The 5,000-nt window shown below is 54.8% G+C and overlaps 3 non-coding genes across 3 annotated transcripts in view; all 3 read right to left on the bottom strand.

Moving 5' to 3' along the window:
* The window catches only part of LOC126313552 (large subunit ribosomal RNA), a 4,222-nt gene extending 4,190 nt beyond the window's left edge, over nucleotides 1-32 (bottom strand). Inside the window, exon 1 of the ribosomal RNA XR_007555234.1 lies at nucleotides 1-32. This exon is cut by the window's left edge and continues 4,190 nt beyond it. This is a non-coding gene — a ribosomal RNA (large subunit ribosomal RNA).
* A 188-nt stretch (nucleotides 33-220) lies between these two features.
* On the bottom strand, nucleotides 221-375 carry LOC126313629 (5.8S ribosomal RNA). The gene has a single exon (XR_007555279.1). It is a non-coding gene; the product is annotated as a 5.8S ribosomal RNA (ribosomal RNA).
* Nucleotides 376-743: 368 nt separating this feature from the next.
* LOC126313508 (small subunit ribosomal RNA) lies at nucleotides 744-2,636 on the bottom strand. The gene has a single exon (XR_007555195.1). It is a non-coding gene; the product is annotated as a small subunit ribosomal RNA (ribosomal RNA).
* Nucleotides 2,637-5,000: the final 2,364 nt, after the last annotated feature.

The following is a 5,000-nucleotide window of genomic DNA, read 5'->3' on the forward strand; positions in this document are numbered from 1 at the left end:
TTCAGCGGGTAGTCTCGCCTGCTCTGAGGTCGTTGTACGAGGTGTCGCACGCCACACCGCCAGCCGGCTGTGCACGCTACCGAGAAAGTACCGGTATGCGAACCGCCAGGCGACGGGCGCGCATCGCACGTTTAAGGAGACGCGGCCGGCCACACAGGCGACCACGACACTCCCACGTCTCCGAAGCGGGACAAACGCCGCGCGCTTCAGTATACGTAGCCGACCCTCAGCCAGACGTGGCCCGGGAACGGAATCCATGGACCGCAATGTGCGTTCGAAACGTCGATGTTCATGTGTCCTGCAGTTCACATGTCGACGCGCAATTTGCTGCGTTCTTCATCGACCCACGAGCCGAGTGATCCACCGTCCTGGGTGATCTTTTCCTTTTCAGTCTCCCACTGTCTCTTTCAAGACAGTAGCATTTGCGGGACTGAGGCGTCTGACGGCCCCTGTTCCACTATTTTTTTTGTGTCCAACGGCCTCACAGCCGATGGGCGTCGTACGGCTCCACACCGGAGCGGACAGGCACTCGGGCGAACGTCATTCAAAACCGGCGCCAGGCGCCAGGTACCGCAGGCCAGCCGCTCCAGAGCTTCAGCGCTCGTACCATACAACAACAACAACAACACTTCCGCTAGTTTTGAGAGGCACGCGTGGTTCCGCACGCGGCGCACGGCCACTGCCGTACAGGTAGCGTGTTGCGCGACACGACACGCACATCGAAAGACATGCAGTCTAGTCGGTAATGATCCTTCCGCAGGTTCACCTACGGAAACCTTGTTACGACTTTTACTTCCTCTAAATGATCAAGTTTGGTCATCTTTCCGGTAGCATCGGCAACGACAGAGTCGATGCCGCGTACCAGTCCGAAGACCTCACTAAATCATTCAATCGGTAGTAGCGACGGGCGGTGTGTACAAAGGGCAGGGACGTAATCAACGCGAGCTTATGACTCGCGCTTACTGGGAATTCCTCGTTCATGGGGAACAATTGCAAGCCCCAATCCCTAGCACGAAGGAGGTTCAGCGGGTTACCCCGACCTTTCGGCCTAGGAAGACACGCTGATTCCTTCAGTGTAGCGCGAGTGCGGCCCAGAACATCTAAGGGCATCACAGACCTGTTATTGCTCAATCTCGTGCGGCTAGAAGCCGCCTGTCCCTCTAAGAAGAAAAGTAATCGCTGACAGCACGAAGGATGTCACGCGACTAGTTAGCAGGCTAGAGTCTCGTTCGTTATCGGAATTAACCAGACAAATCGCTCCACCAACTAAGAACGGCCATGCACCACCACCCACCGAATCAAGAAAGAGCTATCAATCTGTCAATCCTTCCGGTGTCCGGGCCTGGTGAGGTTTCCCGTGTTGAGTCAAATTAAGCCGCAGGCTCCACTCCTGGTGGTGCCCTTCCGTCAATTCCTTTAAGTTTCAGCTTTGCAACCATACTTCCCCCGGAACCCAAAAGCTTTGGTTTCCCGGAGGCTGCCCGCCGAGTCATCGGAGGAACTGCGGCGGATCGCTGGCTGGCATCGTTTATGGTTAGAACTAGGGCGGTATCTGATCGCCTTCGAACCTCTAACTTTCGTTCTTGATTAATGAAAACATACTTGGCAAATGCTTTCGCTTCTGTTCGTCTTGCGACGATCCAAGAATTTCACCTCTAACGTCGCAATACGAATGCCCCCGCCTGTCCCTATTAATCATTACCTCGGGTTCCGAAAACCAACAAAATAGAACCGAGGTCCTATTCCATTATTCCATGCACACAGTATTCAGGCGGGCTTGCCTGCTTTAAGCACTCTAATTTGTTCAAAGTAAACGTGCCGGCCCACCGAGACACTCAACAAAGAGCACCCTGGTAGGATTTAAACGGGGTCCGCCTCGGGACGCGAAAGCACCCCTTCGGCTCGCCCCACCGGCAGGACGTCCCACGATACATGCCAGTTAAACACCGACGGGCGGTGAACCAACAGCGTGGGACACAAATCCAACTACGAGCTTTTTAACCGCAACAACTTTAATATACGCTATTGGAGCTGGAATTACCGCGGCTGCTGGCACCAGACTTGCCCTCCAATAGATACTCGTTAAAGGATTTAAAGTGTACTCATTCCGATTACGGGGCCTCGGATGAGTCCCGTATCGTTATTTTTCGTCACTACCTCCCCGTGCCGGGAGTGGGTAATTTGCGCGCCTGCTGCCTTCCTTGGATGTGGTAGCCGTTTCTCAGGCTCCCTCTCCGGAATCGAACCCTGATTCCCCGTTACCCGTTACAACCATGGTAGGCGCAGAACCTACCATCGACAGTTGATAAGGCAGACATTTGAAAGATGCGTCGCCGGTACGAGGACCGTGCGATCAGCCCAAAGTTATTCAGAGTCACCAAGGCAAACGGACCAGACAAGCCAATCCGATTGGTTTTGATCTAATAAAAGCGTCCCTTCCATCTCTGGTCGGGACTCTGTTTGCATGTATTAGCTCTAGAATTACCACAGTTATCCAAGTAACGTGGGTACGATCTAAGGAACCATAACTGATTTAATGAGCCATTCGCGGTTTCACCTTAATGCGGCTTGTACTGAGACATGCATGGCTTAATCTTTGAGACAAGCATATGACTACTGGCAGGATCAACCAGGGAGCTGCGTCAACTAGAGCTGAGCAGCCGGCCGCCCGGGAGTGTGTCCCGGGGGCCCGCGCGAACACGCAAGCGTCCGCTCAATTATTCTGCAAACAGGAGGAGGCCGAGCTCCCCTGCACGATACACCTCGAAACCCTCTCAGGTCCCGGCGGCGCGCAGCGCCGTCCTAGGTACTTGGTCGGTTTCGAGAGAGGCGCAATCGCCCGGAGTTAGGCGAGTAGACGGTTTTAGTGAGAACACCCTTGCTCCCAACTGAGCTTGCCGCTGCCGACAGAGGCCCGGGAGCGTGCTGTCGTGGCATTGCCGGCGGGAGACAACACGCGCCACCTATGGTGACCGGCAGCTCCAACGCCAGCGCCACACAAGGGCAAAGCCCCACTTGGGTGCAGAAGCGAACTCTCCCAGCACAGCGCACGCGCCAACACGTCCGCACAACTGCGATACAAACCACCTGCGACAACCGCTGGGGCGACCGAGCAGCAGACGGCGTCGCGGCGCCGAGTGCCAGGCGGCGGCGCATCCTCAACGCACACAGTCCTCAATCAGACCAGCACACTGCAGATGTCCACCGCGCTTCGCACCGGGCTCGGCTGAACCAACTTTGGCCGCCAGGCGCCGCGTGCAGGGTGCGCCGCAGCGTATCTGCGCCGCCTGCCGGGCCCGTCGGCTGGCGCTCCTGCCACTCGGCGCCCCCCACCAGCCGCCTGTTGAGCGTGCGCCCACGCAGCGCGCGGCCAACACGCCGGGCGGCCCCCCTTCACCGGCCGGGAACAGTCCCACCAAGCCACCGCCGCGTATCGCTTCATACCCACATGGGCCTAGTCACGTGTGTGGATGTGGCGGGTACCGCTGAAACAACCGGTTAATAGCTGTACCGATCGTCGCCATCACAGATTCACCTCCAGCGTGAACAACCGCTCAACAACGGATTTCCAGTTCATTTGCGTATCTTGGGCAGTAAACGTAGATGTCCACCTACATTTGCGAATTCAACAATTCTTGCATGCCAGGATGTCATGTGTCACGACACGCTACATCAGACCACATACACACTGCGACATGTGCAGAAGAGAACACGTGGAAGGTGGCCCGCGCACGTATGCGATGTCCCTTCCGCGATCCACTGTCAACCGGCATCTGCGGCATGTCCCAGATATGGAACGCGGTCCACCAGGGTAGCACTTTGTGTGAGGCAATACGACAAAGTCGGAATACACGCGTCACTACATCAGACGGCTCACGCTGACCTGACCTGACTCACCGCACCACCACCCCCAGCGACCCAGGGTGACATACAATGCGTTCGTACGTTCCTCCCACACGCCTCTACGGCGTACCACAGTGCAACCTAGCTGTTATTGGGAGACGAGACAAGTAGCATCGAGCACAACATATGGAAATTGAGATTCGACACCGTTGGGCACAGCCAGCGTACGGTCACACGTATCACACTACTTCACTCTGTACGTAACGACCGATGATCGGTACAGCGTGTGGGTTACGCGTACGACATCAGCGGACAATGGACACAGACCATACCACGACGTACACTGAGGGCGTCGACATCTGAATGCAACTGAACAGCTGCGAGGCTCATTTAACACTCAAACGCCAGACCGACCAGCTTGAGAGGACAGAGACACAAAGAGGGGGACAGAGGGAGGGGGGGGGCGATATAGTCCTATTGCAGTACAATTGACAGTGGATAGCGGGAATATGTGGAAAGTAAGCAACACTCGCAAGACATCTACATGAGGATAACAACGACACCAGAGATTCCGAGCAGTGAACTATGTTAGGCAAAGGGACAACGTGGGTTAGGTTAAGGGACAACGTGGGTTAGGTTAAGGGACAACGTGGGTTAGGTTAAGGGACAACGTGGGTTAGGTTAAGGGACAACGTGGGTTAGGTTAAGGGACAACGTGGGTTAGGTTAAGGGACAACGTGGGTTAGGTTAAGGGACAACGTGGGTTAGGTTAAGGGACAACGTGGGTTAGGTTAAGGGACAACGTGGGTTAGGTTAAGGGACAACTTGAGTTAGGTTAAGGGACAACTTGAGTTAGGTTAAGGGACAACTTGAGTTAGGTTAAGGGACAACTTGAGTTAGGTTAAGGGACAACTTGAGTTAGGTTAAGGGACAACTTGAGTTAGGTTAAGGGACAACTTGAGTTAGGTTAAGGGACAACTTGAGTTAGGTTAAGGGACAACTTGAGTTAGGTTAAGGGACAACTTGAGTTAGGTTAAGGGATAATGTGGTACAACCACAGTTAGGTTAAGCGATAATGTGGTACAACCACAGTTAGGTTAAGCGATAATGTGGTACAGCCACAGTTAGGTTAAGCGATAATCTGGTACAGCCACAGT

The sequence above is a fragment of the Schistocerca gregaria genome, unplaced genomic scaffold (genome assembly GCF_023897955.1).
Source record: "Schistocerca gregaria isolate iqSchGreg1 unplaced genomic scaffold, iqSchGreg1.2 ptg000483l, whole genome shotgun sequence".
Classification (NCBI taxonomy): Eukaryota; Metazoa; Arthropoda; class Insecta; order Orthoptera; family Acrididae; genus Schistocerca; species Schistocerca gregaria.